Raw genomic sequence first — 17,118 nt, forward strand, 5'->3', positions numbered from 1 at the left:
TGTTCAGGCAGTGACACCATCAGAAGTATTTCGAACTAAACTTCGAAAACAAAAAAACTAGAGAGAGGTTTGTCTTGACTCTCGAGGCACCGGTGAAATTCGAACTCACGATTTCCTGTTTACTAGACAGGCGCTTTAACTAGAGAAGCCACGGCGCCTGCGCAGCGTCTTGTTCAGGCAGTGACACCATCAGAAGTATTTGGAACTATACTTCGAAAACAAAAAACTAGAGAGACATTAGTCTTCACTCTCGACGCACCGGTGAGATTCGAACGCACGATGTCCTGTTTACTAGACAGGCGCTTTAACCAACTAAGCCACCGCGCCTGCGCAGGGTCTTGCTAAGGCAGTCACACCATCAGAAAAATTTCGAACTAAACTTCGAAAACAAAAAACTTGAGAGACGGTTGCCTTGACTCTCGAGGCACTGTTGAGATTCGATCTCATGATCTCCTGTTTACTAGACAGGCGCTTTAACCACCTAAGCTACGGCGCCTGCGCAGCGTCTTGTTCAGGCAGTGACGCCATCAGAAGTATTTTGAACTAAACTTCGAAAACAAAAAACTAGAGAAAGGTTTGTCTTGATTCTCGAGGCACCGGTGAGATTCGAACTCACGATCTCCTGTTTACTAGACAGGCGCTTTAACCAACTAGGCCACGGCGCCTGCGCAGCGCCTTGTTCGGGCAGTGACACCATCAAAAGTATTTCGAAATAAACTTCGAAAACAAAAAACTGGAGAGACGTTAGTCTTGACTCCCGAGGCAACGGTGAGATTAAAACTCACGATTTCCTGTTTACTAGGCAGGCTCTTTAACTAACTCAGCCACGGCGCCTGCGCAGCGTCTTGTTCAGGCAGTGACACCATCAGAAGTATTTCGAACTAAACTTCGAAAACAAAAAAACTAGAGAGACGTTTGCTTGACTCTCGAGGCACCGCTGAGATTCGAACTCATGATCTCCTGTTTACTAGACAGGCGCTTTAACCAACTAAGCCACGGCGCCTGCGCAGCCTGTTGTTCAGGCAGTGACACCATCAGAAGTATTTCGAACTAAACTTCGAAAACAAAAAACTAGAAAGACGTTTGTCTTGACTCTCGAGGCACCGGTGAGATTCGAACTCACGATCACCTGTTTACTAGACAGGCGCTTTAACTAAAGAAGCCACGGCGCCTCCGCAGCGTCTTGTTCAGGCAGTGACACCATCAGAAGTATTTCGAACTAAACTTCGAAAACAAAAAACTAGAGAGACGTTTGTCTTTACTCTCGAAGCACCGGTGAGATTCGAACTCACGATCTCTTGTTTACTAGGCAGGCGCTTTAACCAACTAAGCCACGGCACCTGTGCAGCGTCTTGTTCAGGCAGTGACACCATCAGAAGTATTTCAAACTATACTTCGAAAACAAAAAAACTAGAGAGACGTTAGTCTTGACTCTCGAGGCACCGGTAGATTCGAACTCACGATCTCCTGTTTACTAGACAGGCGCTTTAACCAACTAAGCCACGGCGCCTGCGCAGCGTCTTGTTCAGGCAGTGACACCATCAGAAGTATTTCGAACTAAACTTCGAAAACAAAAAAACTAGAGAGACGTTTGTCTTGACTCTCGAGGCACCGCTGAGATTCGAACTCATAATCTCCTGTTTACTAGACAGGCGCTTTAACCAACTAAGCCACGGCGCCTGCGCAGCGTCTTGCTCAGGCAGTGACACCATCAGAAGTATTTCGAACTAAACTTCGAAAACAAAAAACTAGAAAGACGTTTGTCTCGACTCTCGAGGCACCGGTGAGATTCGAACTCACGATCACCTGTTTACTAGACAGGCGCTTTAACTAAAGAAGCCACGGCGCCTCCGCAGCGTCTTGTTCAGGCAGTGACACCATCAGAAGTATTTCGAACTAAGCTTCGAAAACAAAAAACTAGAGAGCCGTTTGTCTTTACTCTCGAAGCACCGGTGAGATTCGAACTCACGATCTCTTGTTTACTAGGCAGGCGCTTTAACCAACTAAGCCATGGCGCCAGCGCGGCGTCTCGTTGAGGCAGTGACACCATCAGAAGTATTTCGAACTAAACTTCGAAAACAAAAAACTAGAGAGACGTTTGTCTTTACTCTTGAAGCACCGGTGAGATTCGAACTCACGATCTCTTGTTTACTAGGCAGGCGCTTTAACCAACTAAGCCATGGCGCCTGCGCGGTGTCTCGTTGAGGCAGTGACACCATCAGAAGAATTTCGAACTAAACTTCGAAAACAAAAAACTAGAGAGACGGTTGCCTTGACTCTCGAGGCACCGGTGAGATTCGAACTCATGATCTCCTGTTTACTAGAGCAGCGCTTTAACCAACTAAGCCACGGCGCCTGCGCAGCGTCTTGTTCAGGCAGTGACACCATCAGAATTATTTCGAACTAAACTTCGAAAACAAAAAACTAGAGAGACGTTTGTCTCGACTCTCGAGGCACCGGTGAGATTCGAACTCACGATCTCCGGTTTACTAGACAGGCGCTTTAACCAGATGAACCACGGCGCCTGCGCAGCGTCTTGTTCAGGCAGTGACACCATTAGAAGTATTTTGAACAATACTTCGAAAACAAAAAAAACTAGAGAGACGTTAGTCTTGACTCTCGAGGCATCGGTGAGATTCGAACTCTCGATCTCCTGTTTGCTAGACAGGCGCTTTTACCAACTAAGCCACGGCGCCCGCGCAGCGTCTTGTTCAGGCAGTGACACCATCAGAAGCATTTAGAACTAAACTTCGAAAACAAAAAACTAGACAGACGTTTGTCTTGACTCTCGTGGCACCGGTGAGATTCGAACAAATGATCTCCTGTTTACTAGACATGCGCTTTAACCAACTAAGCCACGGCGCCTGCGCAGCGTCTTGTTCAGGCAGTGACACCATCAGAAGTATTTCGAACTAAACTTCGAAAACAAAAAACTAGAGAGCCGTTTGTCTTGACTCTCGAGGCACCGGTGAGATTCGAACTCACGATCTCTTGTTTACTAGACAGGCGCTTTAACTAACTGAGCCACGGCGCCTGCGCAGCGCCTTGTTCAGTCAGTGACATCATCAGAATTATTTCGAACTAAACTTCGAAAACAAAAAACTTGAGAGACGTTTGTCTTGACTCTCGAGGCACAGGTGAGATTCGAACTCACGATCTTCCTTTCACTAGACAGGCCCTTTAACTAACTAAGCCACAGCGCCTGCACAGCGTCTTGTTCAGGCAGTGACACCATCAGAAGTATTTCGAACTAAACTTCGAAAACAAAAAAACTAGAGAGAGGTTTGTCTTGACTCTCGAGGCACCGGTGAAATTCGAACTCACGATTTCCTGTTTACTAGACAGGCGCTTTAACTAGAGAAGCCACGGCGCCTGCGCAGCGTCTTGTTCAGGCAGTGACACCATCAGAAGTATTTGGAACTATACTTCGAAAACAAAAAACTAGAGAGACATTAGTCTTCACTCTCGACGCACCGGTGAGATTCGAACGCACGATGTCCTGTTTACTAGACAGGCGCTTTAACCAACTAAGCCACCGCGCCTGCGCAGGGTCTTGCTAAGGCAGTCACACCATCAGAAAAATTTCGAACTAAACTTCGAAAACAAAAAACTTGAGAGACGGTTGCCTTGACTCTCGAGGCACTGTTGAGATTCGATCTCATGATCTCCTGTTTACTAGACAGGCGCTTTAACCACCTAAGCTACGGCGCCTGCGCAGCGTCTTGTTCAGGCAGTGACGCCATCAGAAGTATTTTGAACTAAACTTCGAAAACAAAAAACTAGAGAAAGGTTTGTCTTGATTCTCGAGGCACCGGTGAGATTCGAACTCACGATCTCCTGTTTACTAGACAGGCGCTTTAACCAACTAGGCCACGGCGCCTGCGCAGCGCCTTGTTCGGGCAGTGACACCATCAAAAGTATTTCGAAATAAACTTCGAAAACAAAAAACTGGAGAGACGTTAGTCTTGACTCCCGAGGCAACGGTGAGATTAAAACTCACGATTTCCTGTTTACTAGGCAGGCTCTTTAACTAACTCAGCCACGGCGCCTGCGCAGCGTCTTGTTCAGGCAGTGACACCATCAGAAGTATTTCGAACTAAACTTCGAAAACAAAAAAACTAGAGAGACGTTTGCTTGACTCTCGAGGCACCGCTGAGATTCGAACTCATGATCTCCTGTTTACTAGACAGGCGCTTTAACCAACTGAGCCACGGCGCCTGCGCAGCCTGTTGTTCAGGCAGTGACACCATCAGAAGTATTTCGAACTAAACTTCGAAAACAAAAAACTAGAAAGACGTTTGTCTTGACTCTCGAGGCACCGGTGAGATTCGAACTCACGATCACCTGTTTACTAGACAGGCGCTTTAACTAAAGAAGCCACGGCGCCTCCGCAGCGTCTTGTTCAGGCAGTGACACCATTAGAAGTATTTCGAACTAAACTTCGAAAACAAAAAACTAGAGAGACGTTTGTCTTTACTCTCGAAGCACCGGTGAGATTCGAACTCACGATCTCTTGTTTACTGGGCAGGCGCTTTAACCAACTAAGCCACGGCACCTGTGCAGCGTCTTGTTCAGGCAGTGACACCATCAGAAGTATTTCAAACTATACTTCGAAAACAAAAAAACTAGAGAGACGTTAGTCTTGACTCTCGAGGCACCGGTAGATTCGAACTCACGATCTCCTGTTTACTAGACAGGCGCTTTAACCAACTAAGCCACGGCGCCTGCGCAGCGTCTTGTTCAGGCAGTGACACCATCAGAAGTATTTCGAACTAAACTTCGAAAACAAAAAAAACTAGAGAGACGTTTGTCTTGACTCTCGAGGCACCGCTGAGATTCGAACTCATAATCTCCTGTTTACTAGACAGGCGCTTTAACCAACTAAGCCACGGCGCCTGCGCAGCGTCTTGCTCAGGCAGTGACACCATTAGAAGTATTTCGAACTAAACTTCGAAAACAAAAAACTAGAAAGACGTTTGTCTCGACTCTCGAGGCACCGGTGAGATTCGAACTCACGATCACCTGTTTACTAGACAGGCGCTTTAACTAAAGAAGCCACGGCGCCTCCGCAGCGTCTTGTTCAGGCAGTGACACCATGAGAAGTATTTCGAACTAAACTTCGAAAACAAAAAACTAGAGAGACGTTTGTCTTTACTCTCGAAGCACCGGTGAGATTCGAACTCACGATCTCTTGTTTACTAGGCAGGCGCTTTAACCAACTAAGCCATGGCGCCAGCGCGGCGTCTCGTTGAGGCAGTGACACCATCAGAAGTATTTCGAACTAAACTTCGAAAACAAAAAACTAGAGAGACGTTTGTCTTTACTCTCGAAGCACCGCTGAGATTCGAACTCACGATCTCTTGTTTACTAGGCAGGCGCTTTAACCAACTAAGCCATGGCGCCTGCGCGGCGTCTCGTTGAGGCAGTGACACCATCAGAAGAATTTCGAACTAAACTTCGAAAACAAAAAACTAGAGAGACGGTTGCCTTGACTCTCGAGGCACCAGTGAGATTCGAACTCATGATCTCCTGTTTACTAGAGCGGCGCTTTAACCAACTAAGCCACGGCGCCTGCGCAGCGTCTTGTTCAGGCAGTGACGTTATCAGAAGTATTTCGAACTAAACTTCGAAAACAAAAAACTAGAGAAAGGTTTGTCTTGACCCTCGAGGCACCGGTGAGATTCGAACTCACGATTTCCTGTTTACTAGACAGGCGCTTTAACTAGAAAAGCCACGGCGCCTGCGCAGCGTCTTGTTCAGGCAGTGACACCATCAGAAGTATTTGGAACTATACTTCGAAAACAAAAAACTAAAGAGACGGTAGTCTTCACTCTCGAGGCACCGGTGAGATTCGAACTCACGATGTCCTGTTTACTAGACAGGCGCTTTAACCAACTAAGCCACCGAGCCTGCGCAGCGTCTTGTTAAGGCAGTCACACCATCAGAAGAATTTCGAACTAAACGTCGAAAACAAAAAACTAGAGAGACGGTTGCCTTGACTCTCGAGGCACCGGTGAGATTCGAACTCATGATCTCCTGTTTACTAGACCGGCGCTTTAACCAACTAAGCCACGGCACCTGCGCAGCGTCTTGTTCAGGCAGTGACGTTATCAGAAGTATTTTGAACTAAACTTCGAAAACAAAAAACTAGAGAAAGGTTTGTCTTGATTCTCGAGGCACCGGTGAGATTCGAACTCACGATCTCCTGTTTACTAGACAGGCGCTTTAACCAACTAGGCCACGGCGCCTGCGCAGCGCCTTGTTCGGGCAGTGACACCATCAAAAGTATTTCGAAATAAACTTCGAAAACAAAAAACTGGAGAGACGTTAGTCCTGACTCCCGAGGCACCGGTGAGATTAAAACTCACGATTTCCTGTTTACTAGGCAGGCGCTTTAACTAACTCAGCCACGGCGCCTGCGCAGCGTCTTGTTCAGGCAGTGACACCATCAGAAGTATTTCGAACTAAACTTCGAAAACAAAAAAACTAGAGAGACGTTTGCTTGACTCTCGAGGCACCGCTGAGATTCGAACTCACGATCTCCTGTGTACCAGACAGGCGCTTTAACTAACTAAGCCACGGCGCCCGCAGCGTCTTGTTCAGGCAGTGACACCATCAGAAGTATTTCGAAATATACTTCGAAAACAAAAAACTAGAGGGAAGTTAGTCTTGACTCTCGAGGCACCGGTGAGATTCGAACTCATGATCTCCTGTTTACTAGACAGGCGCTTTAACCAACTAAGCCACGGCGCCTGCGCAGCCTGTTGTTCAGGCAGTGACACCATCAGAAGTATTTCGAACTAAACTTCGAAAACAAAAAGCTATAGAGATGTTTGTCTTGACTCTCGAGGCACCGGTGAGATTTGAACTCACGATCTCCTGTTTTCTTGACAGGCGCTTTAACCAACTAAGCCACGGCACCTGTGCAGCGTCTTGTTCAGGCAGTGACACCATCAGAAGTATTTCAAACTATACTTCGAAAACAAAAAAACTAGAGAGACGTTAGTCTTGACTCTCGAGGCACCGGTAGATTCGAACTCACGATCTCCTGTTTACTTGACAGGCGCTTTAACCAACTAAGCCACGGCGCCTGCGCAGCGTCTTGTTCAGGCAGTGACACCATCAGAAGTATTTCGAACTAAACTTCGAAAACAAAAAAACTAGAGAGACGTTTGTCTTGACTCTCGAGGCACCGCTGAGATTCGAACTCATAATCTCCTGTTTACTAGACAGGCGCTTTAACCAACTAAGCCACGGCGCCTGCGCAGCGTCTTGCTCAGGCAGTGACACCATCAGAAGTATTTCGAAATAAACTTCGAAAACAAAAAACTAGAAAGACGTTTGTCTTGACTCTCGAGGAACCGGTGAGATTCGAACTCACGATCTCCTGTTTACTAGACAGGCGCTTTAACTAAAGAAGCCACGGCGCCTCCGCAGCGTCTTGTTCAGGCAGTGACACCATCAGAAGTATTTCGAACTAAACTTCGAAAACAAAAAACTAGAGAGACGTTTGTCTTTACTCTCGAAGCACCGGTGAGATTCGAACTCACGATCTCTTGTTTACTAGGCAGGCGCTTTAACCAACTAAGCCATGGCGCCAGCGCGGCCTCTCGTTGAGGCAGTGACACCATCAGAAGTATTTCGAACTAAACTTCGAAAACAAAAAATTAGAGAGACGTTTGTCTTTACTCTCGAAGCACCGGTGAGATTCGAACTCACGATCTCTTGTTTACTAGGCAGGCGCTTTCACCAACTAAGCCATGGCGCCTGCGCGGCGTCTCGTTGAGGCAGTGACACCATCAGAAGAATTTCGAACTAAACTTCGAAAACAAAAAACTAGAGAGACGGTTGCCTTGACTCTCGAGGCACCGGTGAGATTCGAACTCATGATCTCCTGTTTACTAGAGCGGCGCTCTAACCAACTAAGCCACGGCGCCTGCGCAGCGTCTTGTTCAGGCAGTGACGTTATCAGAAGTATTTTGAACTAAACTTCGAAAACAAAAAACTAGAGAAAGGTTTGTCTTGACCCTCGAGGCACCGGTGAGATTCGAACTCACGATTTCCTGTTTACTAGACAGGCGCTTTAACTAGAAAAGCCACGGCGCCTGCGCAGCGTCTTGTTCAGGCAGTGACACCATCAGAAGTATTTGGAACTATACTTCGAAAACAAAAAACTAAAGAGACGGTAGTCTTCACTCTCGAGGCACCGGTGAGATTCGAACTCACGATGTCCTGTTTACTAGACAGGCGCTTTAACCAACTAAGCCACCGAGCCTGCGCAGCGTCTTGTTAAGGCAGTCACACCATCAGAAGAATTTCGAACTAAACGTCGAAAACAAAAAACTAGAGAGACGGTTGCCTTGACTCTCGAGGCACCGGTGAGATTCGAACTCATGATCTCCTGTTTACTAGACCGGCGCTTTAACCAACTAAGCCACGGCACCTGCGCAGCGTCTTGTTCAGGCAGTGACGTTATCAGAAGTATTTTGAACTAAACTTCGAAAACAAAAAACTAGAGAAAGGTTTGTCTTGATTCTCGAGGCACCGGTGAGATTCGAACTCACGATCTCCTGTTTACTAGACAGGCGCTTTAACCAACTAGGCCACGGCGCCTGCGCAGCGCCTTGTTCGGGCAGTGACACCATCAAAAGTATTTCGAAATAAACTTCGAAAACAAAAAACTGGAGAGACGTTAGTCCTGACTCCCGAGGCACCGGTGAGATTAAAACTCACGATTTCCTGTTTACTAGGCAGGCGCTTTAACTAACTCAGCCACGGCGCCTGCGCAGCGTCTTGTTCAGGCAGTGACACCATCAGAAGTATTTCGAACTAAACTTCGAAAACAAAAAACTAGAGAGACGTTTGCTTGACTCTCGAGGCACCGCTGAGATTCGAACTCATGATCTCCTGTTTACTAAACAGGCGCTTTAACCAACTAAGCCACGGCGCCTGCGCAGCCTGTTGTTCAGGCAGTGACACCATCAGAAGTATTTCGAACTAAACTTCGAAAACAAAAAACTAGAAAGACGTTTGTCTTGACTCTCGAGGCACCGGTGAGATTCGAACTCACGATCACCTGTTTACTAGACAGGCGCTTTAACTAAAGAAGCCACGGCGCCTCCGCAGCGTCTTGTTCAGGCAGTGACACCATCAGAAGTATTTCGAACTAAACTTCGAAAACAAAAAACTACAGAGACGTTTGTCTTTACTCTCGAAGCACCGGTGAGATTCGAACTCACGATCTCTTGTTTACTAGGCAGGCGCTTTAACCAACTAAGCCACGGCACCTGTGCAGCGTCTTGTTCAGGCAGTGACACCATCAGAAGTATTTCAAACTATACTTCGAAAACAAAAAAACTAGAGAGACGTTAGTCTTGACTCTCGAGGCACCGGTAGATTCGAACTCACGATCTCCTGTTTACTAGACAGGCGCTTTAACCAACTAAGCCACGGCGCCTGCGCAGCGTCTTGTTCAGGCAGTGACACCATCAGAAGTATTTCGAACTAAACTTCGAAAACAAAAAAACTAGAGAGACGTTTGTCTTGACTCTCGAGGCACCGCTGAGATTCGAACTCATAATCTCCTGTTTACTAGACAGGCGCTTTAACCAACTAAGCCACGGCGCCTGCGCAGCGTCTTGCTCAGGCAGTTACACCATCAGAAGTATTTCGAACTAAACTTCGAAAACAAACAACTAGAAAGACGTTTGTCTCGACTCTCGAGGCACCGGTGAGATTCGAACTCACGATCACCTGTTTACTAGACAGGCGCTTTAACTAAAGAAGCCACGGCGCCTCCGCAGCGTCTTGTTCAGCAGTGACACCATCAGAAGTATTTCGAACTAAGCTTCGAAAACAAAAAACTAGAGAGACGTTTGTCTTTACTCTCGAAGCACCGGTGAGATTCGAACTCACGATCTCTTGTTTACTAGGCAGGCGCTTTAACCAACTAAGCCATGGCGCCAGCGCGGCGTCTCGTTGAGGCAGTGACACCATCAGAAGTATTTCGAACTAAACTTCGAAAACAAAAAACTAGAGAGACGTTTGTCTTTACTCTTGAAGCACCGGTGAGATTCGAACTCACGATCTCTTGTTTACTAGGCAGGCGCTTTAACCAACTAAGCCATGGCGCCTGCGCGGTGTCTCGTTGAGGCAGTGACACCATCAGAAGAATTTCGAACTAAACTTCGAAAACAAAAAACTAGAGAGACGGTTGCCTTGACTCTCGAGGCACCGGTGAGATTCGAACTCATGATCTCCTGTTTACTAGAGCGGCGCTTTAACCAACTAAGCCACGGCGCCTGCGCAGCGTCTTGTTCAGGCAGTGACACCATCAGAATTATTTCAAACTAAACTTCGAAAACAAAAAACTAGAGAGACGTTTGTCTTGACTCTCGAGGCACCGGTGAGATTCGAACTCACGATCTCCGGTTTACTAGACAGGCGCTTTAACCAGATGAACCACGGCGCCTGCGCAGCGTCTTGTTCAGGCAGTGACACCATTAGAAGTATTTTGAACAATACTTCGAAAACAAAAAAAACTAGAGAGACGTTAGTCTTGACTCTCGAGGCATCGGTGAGATTCGAACTCTCGATCACCTGTTTGCTAGACAGGCGCTTTTACCAACTAAGCCACGGCGCCCGCGCAGCGTCTTGTTCAGGCAGTGACACCATCAGAAGCATTTAGAACTAAACTTCGAAAACAAAAAACTAGACAGACGTTTGTCTTGACTCTCGTGGCACCGGTGAGATTCGAACAAATGATCTCCTGTTTACTAGACATGCGCTTTAACCAACTAAGCCACGGCGCCTGCGCAGCGTCTTGTTCAGGCAGTGACACCATCAGAAGTATTTCGAACTAAACTTCGAAAACAAAAAACTAGAGAGCCGTTTGTCTTGACTCTCGAGGCACCGGTGAGATTCGAACTCACGATCTCTTGTTTACTAGACAGGCGCTTTAACTAACTGAGCCACGGCGCCTGCGCAGCGCCTTGTTCAGTCAGTGACATCATCAGAATTATTTCGAACTAAACTTCGAAAACAAAAAACTTGAGAGACGTTTGTCTTGACTCTCGAGGCACAGGTGAGATTCGAACTCACGATCTTCCTTTCACTAGACAGGCCCTTTAACTAACTAAGCCACAGCGCCTGCACAGCGTCTTGTTCAGGCAGTGACACCATCAGAAGTATTTCGAACTAAACTTCGAAAACAAAAAAACTAGAGAGAGGTTTGTCTTGACTCTCGAGGCACCGGTGAAATTCGAACTCACGATTTCCTGTTTACTAGACAGGCGCTTTAACTAGAGAAGCCAAGGCGCCTGCGCAGCGTCTTGTTCAGGCAGTGACACCATCAGAAGTATTTGGAACTATACTTCGAAAACAAAAAACTAGAGAGACATTAGTCTTCACTCTCGACGCACCGGTGAGATTCGAACGCACGATGTCCTGTTTACTAGACAGGCGCTTTAACCAACTAAGCCACCGCGCCTGCGCAGGGTCTTGCTAAGGCAGTCACACCATCAGAAAAATTTCGAACTAAACTTCGAAAACAAAAAACTTGAGAGACGGTTGCCTTGACTCTCGAGGCACTGTTGAGATTCGATCTCATGATCTCCTGTTTACTAGACAGGCGCTTTAACCACCTAAGCTACGACGCCTGCGCAGCGTCTTGTTCAGGCAGTGACGCCATCAGAAGTATTTTGAACTAAACTTCGAAAACAAAAAACTAGAGAAAGGTTTGTCTTGATTCTCGAGGCACCGGTGAGATTCGAACTCACGATCTCCTGTTTACTAGACAGGCGCTTTAACCAACTAGGCCACGGCGCCTGCGCAGCGCCTTGTTCGGGCAGTGACACCATCAAAAGTATTTCGAAATAAACTTCGAAAACAAAAAACTGGAGAGACGTTAGTCTTGACTCCCGAGGCAACGGTGAGATTAAAACTCACGATTTCCTGTTTACTAGGCAGGCGCTTTAACTAACTCAGCCACGGCGCCTGCGCAGCGTCTTGTTCAGGCAGTGACACCATCAGAAGTATTTCGAACTAAACTTCGAAAACAAAAAAACTAGAGAGACGTTTGCTTGACTCTCGAGGCACCGCTGAGATTCGAACTCATGATCTCCTGTTTACTAGACAGGCGCTTTAACCAACTGAGCCACGGCGCCTGCGCAGCCTGTTGTTCAGGCAGTGACACCATCAGAAGTATTTCGAACTAAACTTCGAAAACAAAAAACTAGAAAGACGTTTGTCTTGACTCTCGAGGCACCGTTGAGATTCGAACTCACGATCACCTGTTTACTAGACAGGCGCTTTAACTAAAGAAGCCACGGCGCCTCCGCAGCGTCTTGTTCAGGCAGTGACACCATCAGAAGTATTTCGAACTAAACTTCGAAAACAAAAAACTAGAGAGACGTTTGTCTTTACTCTCGAAGCACCGGTGAGATTCGAACTCACGATCTCTTGTTTACTGGGCAGGCGCTTTAACCAACTAAGCCATGGCACCTGTGCAGCGTCTTGTTCAGGCAGTGACACCATCAGAAGTATTTCAAACTATACTTCGAAAACAAAAAAACTAGAGAGACGTTAGTCTTGACTCTCGAGGCACCGGTAGATTCGAACTCACGATCTCCTGTTTACTAGACAGGCGCTTTAACCAACTAAGCCACGGCGCCTGCGCAGCGTCTTGTTCAGGCAGTGACACCATCAGAAGTATTTCGAACTAAACTTCGAAAACAAAAAAAACTAGAGAGACGTTTGTCTTGACTCTCGAGGCACCGCTGAGATTCGAACTCATAATCTCCTGTTTACTAGACAGGCGCTTTAACCAACTAAGCCACGGCGCCTGCGCAGCGTCTTGCTCAGGCAGTGACACCATTAGAAGTATTTCGAACTAAACTTCGAAAACAAAAAACTAGAAAGACGTTTGTCTCGACTCTCGAGGCACCGGTGAGATTCGAACTCACGATCACCTGTTTACTAGACAGGCGCTTTAACTAAAGAAGCCACGGCGCCTCCGCAGCGTCTTGTTCAGGCAGTGACACCATGAGAAGTATTTCGAACTAAACTTCGAAAACAAAAAACTAGAGAGACGTTTGTCTTTACTCTCGAAGCACCGGTGAGATTCGAACTCACGATCTCTTGTTTACTAGGCAGGCGCTTTAACCAACTAAGCCATGGCGCCAGCGCGGCGTCTCGTTGAGGCAGTGACACCATCAGAAGTATTTCGAACTAAACTTCGAAAACAAAAAACTAGAGAGACGTTTGTCTTTACTCTCGAAGCACCGCTGAGATTCGAACTCACGATCTCTTGTTTACTAGGCAGGCGCTTTAACCAACTAAGCCATGGCGCCTGCGCGGCGTCTCGTTGAGGCAGTGACACCATCAGAAGAATTTCGAACTAAACTTCGAAAACAAAAAACTAGAGAGACGGTTGCCTTGACTCTCGAGGCACCAGTGAGATTCGAACTCATGATCTCCTGTTTACTAGAGCGGCGCTTTAACCAACTAAGCCACGGCGCCTGCGCAGCGTCTTGTTCAGGCAGTGACGTTATCAGAAGTATTTTGAACTAAACTTCGAAAACAAAAAACTAGAGAAAGGTTTGTCTTGACTCTCGAGGCACCAGTGAGATTCGAACTCACGATTTCCTGTTTACTAGACAGGCGCTTTAACTAGAGAAGCCACGGCGCCTGCGCAGCGTCTTGTTCAGGCAGTGACACCATCAGAAGCATTTGGAACTATACTTCGAAAACAAAAAACTAAAGAGACGGTAGTCATCACTCTCGAGGCACCGGTGAGATTCGAACTCACGATGTCCTGTTTACTAGACAGGCGCTTTAACCAACTAAGCCACCGCGCCTGCGCAGCGTCTTGTTAAGGCAGTCACACCATCAGAAGAATTTCGAACTAAACGTCGAAAACAAAAAACTAGAGAGACGGTTGCCTTGACTCTCGAGGCACCGGTGAGATTCGAACTCATGATCTCCTGTTTACTAGACCGGCGCTTTAACCAACTAAGCCACGGCGCCTGCTCAGCGTCTTGTTCAGGCAGTGACATTATCATAAGTATTTTGATCTAAACTTCGAAAACAAAAAACTAGAGAAAGGTTTGTCTTGGCACTCGAGGCACCGGTGAGATTCGAACTCACGCTTTCCTGTTTACTAGACAGGCACTTCAACTAACTAAGCCACGGCGCCTGCGCAGCGTCTTGTTCAGGCAGTGACACCATCAAAAGTATTTCGAAGTATACTTCGAAAACAAAAAACTAGAGAGACGTTAGTCTTGACTCTCGAGGCACCGGTGAGATTCGAACTCACGATCTCCTGTTTACTAGACAGGCGCTTTAACTAAAGAAGCCACGGCGCCTGCGCAGCGTCTTGTTCAGGCAGTGACACCATCAGAAGTATTTCGAACTAAACTTCGAAAACAAAAAACTAGAGAGACGTTTGTCTTTACTCTCGAAGCACCGGTGAGATTCGAACTCACGATCTCTTGTTTACTAGGCAGGCGCTTTAACCAACTAGGCCATGGCGCCTGCGCGGCGTCTCGTTGAGGCAGTGACACCATTATAAGTCTTTCGAACTATACTTCGAAAACAAAAAATTACAGAGAAATTTGTCTTGTCTCTCGAGGTACCGCTGAGATTCGAGCTCACTATCTTCTGTTTACTAGACAGGTGAGATAACAAACTAAGACACGGTGACTGCGCAGCGTATTGTTAAGGCAGTCACACCATCAGAAGAATTTCGAACTAAACTTCGAAAACAAAAAAACTAGAGAGACGTTTGCTTGACTCTCGAGGCACCGCTGAGATTCGAACTCATGATCTTTTGTTTACTAGACAGGCGCTTTAACCAACTAAGCCACGGCGCCTGCTCAGCGTCTTGCTCAGGCAGTGACACCATCAGAAGTATTTCCAACTAAACTTCGAAAACAAAAGTACTGAAAGTTGGGCGAGTTGGTACTCGATCATGACTTCTTTGCGCAAAGACGTACACGGACACAAGAAAAAGAGGCAAAAAACACGGGCGCCCGTGTTGTTTGCCTCTTTTGCTTGTGTCCGTGTACGTGTTTGCGCAAAAAAGTCATGAATGTTCGAAAACAAAAAACTAGAGAGACGTCAGTCTTGACTCCCGAAGCACTGGTGAGATTCGAACTCACGATCTCCTGTGTACCAGACAGGCGCTTTAACTAACTAAGCCACGGCGCCCGCAGCTTCTTGTTCAGGCAGTGACACCATCAGAAGTATTTCGAACTATACTTCGAAAACAAAAAAACTAGAGAGACGTTAGTCTTGACTCTCGAGGCACCGGTGAGATTCGAACTCATGATCTCCTGTTTACTAGACAGGCGCTTTAACCAACTAAGCCACGGCGCCTGCGCAGCCTGTTGTTCAGGCAGTGACACCATCAGAAGTATTTCGAACTAAACTTCGAAAACAAAAAGCTAGAGAGATGTTTGTCTTGACTCTCGAGGCACCGGTGAGATTTGAACTCACGATCTCCTGTTTCCTTGACAGGCTCTTTAACCAACTAAGCCACGGCACCTGTTCAGCGTCTTGTTCAGGCAGTGACACCATCAGAAGTATTTCAAAAAAAACTTCGAAAACAAAAAAACTAGAGAGATGTTAGTCTTGACTCCCGAGGCACCGGTGAGATTCGAACTCACAATCTCCTGTTTACTAGACAGGCGCTTTAACTAACTAGGCCACGGCGCCTGCACAGCGTCTTGTTCAGGCAGTGACACCATCTGAAGTATTTCGAACTATACTTCGAAAACAAAAAAACTAGAGAGACGTTTGTCTTGACTCTCGAGGCACCGCTGAGATTCGAACTCATAATCTCCTGTTTACTAGACAGGCGCTTTAACCAACTAAGCCACGGCGCCTGCGCAGCGTCTTGCTCAGGCAGTGACACCATCAGAAGTATTTCGAACTAAACTTCGAAAACAAAAAATTAGAAAGACGTTTGTCTTGACTCTCGAGGCACCGTTGAGATTCGAACTCACGATCTCCTGTTTACTAGACAGGCGCTTTAACCAACTAAGCCACGGCGCCTGCGCAGCGTCTTGCTCAGGCAGTGACACCATCAGAAGTATTTCGAACTAAACTTCGAAATCAAAAAACTAGAAAGACGTTTGTCTTGACTCTCGAGGCACCGGTGAGATTCGAACTCACGATCTCCTGTTTACTAGACAGGCGCTTTAACTAAAGAAGCCACGGCGCCTGCGCAGCGTCTTGTTCAGACAGTGACACCATCAGAAGTATTTCGAACTAAACTTCGAAAACAAAAAACTAGAGAGCCGTTTGTCTTTACTCTCGAAGCACCGGTGAGATTCGAACTCACGATCTCTTGTTTACTAGCCAGGCGCTTTAACCAACTAAGCCATGGCGCCTGCGTGGCGTCTCGTTGAGGCAGTGACACCATTAGAAGTATTTCGAACTATACTTCGAAAACAAAAAATTACAGAGAAATTTGTCTTGTTTCTCGAGGTACCGATGAGATTCGAGCTCACTATCTCCTGTTTACTAGACAGGTGAGATAACGAACTAAGACACGGTGACTGCGCAGCATCTTCTTCAGGCAGTGACACCATTAGAAGCAATTTATATTATACTTCAAAAACAAAAAAACTAGAGAGAGTTTTGTCTTGACTCTCGAGGCACCGGTGAGATTCGAACTCACGATCTCCTGTTTACTAGACAGGCGCTTTAACTAGAGAAGCCACGGCGCCTGCGCAGCGTCTTGTTCAGGCAGTGACACCATCAGAAGTATTTGGAACTATACTTCGAAAACAAAAAAACTAGAGAGACGTTAGTTTTCACTCTCGAGGCACCGGTGAGATTCGAACTCACGATCTCCTGTTTACTAGAAAGGCGCTTTAACCAACTAAGCCACGGCGCCTTTTTTTTCTTTATTGCCTGTTTACGGCTCACGTAAACAATACACATATAAAGAGATAATTACACAACACAACACAAAACATTGTAAAAACCGTGGCTCAAACGATGTGGCCACGCATCTGTTAAAATGTTTTATGCGTCGATAGTAATTCGACGCGCGGCAACCATTCTGGGGTGAATTCCTGCAACTTTTGTTCATCCACCAAAATTTTTATATAC

The 17,118-nt window shown here is 46.7% G+C and overlaps 26 non-coding genes across 26 annotated transcripts; all 26 read right to left on the bottom strand.

The window, feature by feature from the left end:
* Positions 1–591: 591 nt before the first annotated feature.
* TRNAT-AGU (transfer RNA threonine (anticodon AGU)) lies at positions 592–665 on the bottom strand. The gene has a single exon. It is a non-coding gene; the product is annotated as a tRNA-Thr (tRNA).
* Positions 666–929: 264 nt separating this feature from the next.
* TRNAT-AGU (transfer RNA threonine (anticodon AGU)) lies at positions 930–1,003 on the bottom strand. Its single transcript has one exon. It is a non-coding gene; the product is annotated as a tRNA-Thr (tRNA).
* Positions 1,004–1,606: 603 nt separating this feature from the next.
* Positions 1,607–1,680, bottom strand: TRNAT-AGU (transfer RNA threonine (anticodon AGU)). Its single transcript has one exon. It is a non-coding gene; the product is annotated as a tRNA-Thr (tRNA).
* A 942-nt stretch (positions 1,681–2,622) lies between these two features.
* TRNAA-AGC (transfer RNA alanine (anticodon AGC)) lies at positions 2,623–2,696 on the bottom strand. Its single transcript has one exon. It is a non-coding gene; the product is annotated as a tRNA-Ala (tRNA).
* Positions 2,697–3,806: 1,110 nt separating this feature from the next.
* Positions 3,807–3,880, bottom strand: TRNAT-AGU (transfer RNA threonine (anticodon AGU)). Its single transcript has one exon. It is a non-coding gene; the product is annotated as a tRNA-Thr (tRNA).
* A 264-nt stretch (positions 3,881–4,144) lies between these two features.
* Positions 4,145–4,218, bottom strand: TRNAT-AGU (transfer RNA threonine (anticodon AGU)). The gene has a single exon. It is a non-coding gene; the product is annotated as a tRNA-Thr (tRNA).
* A 604-nt stretch (positions 4,219–4,822) lies between these two features.
* On the bottom strand, positions 4,823–4,896 carry TRNAT-AGU (transfer RNA threonine (anticodon AGU)). The gene has a single exon. It is a non-coding gene; the product is annotated as a tRNA-Thr (tRNA).
* Positions 4,897–6,174: 1,278 nt separating this feature from the next.
* On the bottom strand, positions 6,175–6,248 carry TRNAT-AGU (transfer RNA threonine (anticodon AGU)). Its single transcript has one exon. It is a non-coding gene; the product is annotated as a tRNA-Thr (tRNA).
* A 264-nt stretch (positions 6,249–6,512) lies between these two features.
* On the bottom strand, positions 6,513–6,586 carry TRNAT-GGU (transfer RNA threonine (anticodon GGU)). Its single transcript has one exon. It is a non-coding gene; the product is annotated as a tRNA-Thr (tRNA).
* A 93-nt stretch (positions 6,587–6,679) lies between these two features.
* TRNAT-AGU (transfer RNA threonine (anticodon AGU)) lies at positions 6,680–6,753 on the bottom strand. The gene has a single exon. It is a non-coding gene; the product is annotated as a tRNA-Thr (tRNA).
* Positions 6,754–6,848: 95 nt separating this feature from the next.
* TRNAS-AGA (transfer RNA serine (anticodon AGA)) lies at positions 6,849–6,922 on the bottom strand. Its single transcript has one exon. It is a non-coding gene; the product is annotated as a tRNA-Ser (tRNA).
* A 265-nt stretch (positions 6,923–7,187) lies between these two features.
* On the bottom strand, positions 7,188–7,261 carry TRNAT-AGU (transfer RNA threonine (anticodon AGU)). The gene has a single exon. It is a non-coding gene; the product is annotated as a tRNA-Thr (tRNA).
* Positions 7,262–8,539: 1,278 nt separating this feature from the next.
* TRNAT-AGU (transfer RNA threonine (anticodon AGU)) lies at positions 8,540–8,613 on the bottom strand. Its single transcript has one exon. It is a non-coding gene; the product is annotated as a tRNA-Thr (tRNA).
* A 263-nt stretch (positions 8,614–8,876) lies between these two features.
* On the bottom strand, positions 8,877–8,950 carry TRNAT-AGU (transfer RNA threonine (anticodon AGU)). The gene has a single exon. It is a non-coding gene; the product is annotated as a tRNA-Thr (tRNA).
* Positions 8,951–9,553: 603 nt separating this feature from the next.
* Positions 9,554–9,627, bottom strand: TRNAT-AGU (transfer RNA threonine (anticodon AGU)). The gene has a single exon. It is a non-coding gene; the product is annotated as a tRNA-Thr (tRNA).
* Positions 9,628–10,568: 941 nt separating this feature from the next.
* Positions 10,569–10,642, bottom strand: TRNAA-AGC (transfer RNA alanine (anticodon AGC)). The gene has a single exon. It is a non-coding gene; the product is annotated as a tRNA-Ala (tRNA).
* A 1,110-nt stretch (positions 10,643–11,752) lies between these two features.
* TRNAT-AGU (transfer RNA threonine (anticodon AGU)) lies at positions 11,753–11,826 on the bottom strand. The gene has a single exon. It is a non-coding gene; the product is annotated as a tRNA-Thr (tRNA).
* Positions 11,827–12,090: 264 nt separating this feature from the next.
* Positions 12,091–12,164, bottom strand: TRNAT-AGU (transfer RNA threonine (anticodon AGU)). Its single transcript has one exon. It is a non-coding gene; the product is annotated as a tRNA-Thr (tRNA).
* A 604-nt stretch (positions 12,165–12,768) lies between these two features.
* Positions 12,769–12,842, bottom strand: TRNAT-AGU (transfer RNA threonine (anticodon AGU)). Its single transcript has one exon. It is a non-coding gene; the product is annotated as a tRNA-Thr (tRNA).
* A 940-nt stretch (positions 12,843–13,782) lies between these two features.
* On the bottom strand, positions 13,783–13,856 carry TRNAT-AGU (transfer RNA threonine (anticodon AGU)). Its single transcript has one exon. It is a non-coding gene; the product is annotated as a tRNA-Thr (tRNA).
* Positions 13,857–15,133: 1,277 nt separating this feature from the next.
* Positions 15,134–15,207, bottom strand: TRNAT-GGU (transfer RNA threonine (anticodon GGU)). The gene has a single exon. It is a non-coding gene; the product is annotated as a tRNA-Thr (tRNA).
* Positions 15,208–15,301: 94 nt separating this feature from the next.
* On the bottom strand, positions 15,302–15,375 carry TRNAT-AGU (transfer RNA threonine (anticodon AGU)). The gene has a single exon. It is a non-coding gene; the product is annotated as a tRNA-Thr (tRNA).
* Positions 15,376–15,470: 95 nt separating this feature from the next.
* On the bottom strand, positions 15,471–15,544 carry TRNAP-AGG (transfer RNA proline (anticodon AGG)). Its single transcript has one exon. It is a non-coding gene; the product is annotated as a tRNA-Pro (tRNA).
* Positions 15,545–15,810: 266 nt separating this feature from the next.
* TRNAT-AGU (transfer RNA threonine (anticodon AGU)) lies at positions 15,811–15,884 on the bottom strand. Its single transcript has one exon. It is a non-coding gene; the product is annotated as a tRNA-Thr (tRNA).
* A 95-nt stretch (positions 15,885–15,979) lies between these two features.
* TRNAT-AGU (transfer RNA threonine (anticodon AGU)) lies at positions 15,980–16,053 on the bottom strand. Its single transcript has one exon. It is a non-coding gene; the product is annotated as a tRNA-Thr (tRNA).
* A 773-nt stretch (positions 16,054–16,826) lies between these two features.
* Positions 16,827–16,900, bottom strand: TRNAT-AGU (transfer RNA threonine (anticodon AGU)). Its single transcript has one exon. It is a non-coding gene; the product is annotated as a tRNA-Thr (tRNA).
* Between the last annotated feature and the right edge of the window lie 218 nt (positions 16,901–17,118).

The sequence above is a fragment of the Rhipicephalus microplus genome, chromosome 5, assembly GCF_043290135.1.
Source record: "Rhipicephalus microplus isolate Deutch F79 chromosome 5, USDA_Rmic, whole genome shotgun sequence".
Taxonomy (NCBI): domain Eukaryota; kingdom Metazoa; phylum Arthropoda; class Arachnida; order Ixodida; family Ixodidae; genus Rhipicephalus; species Rhipicephalus microplus.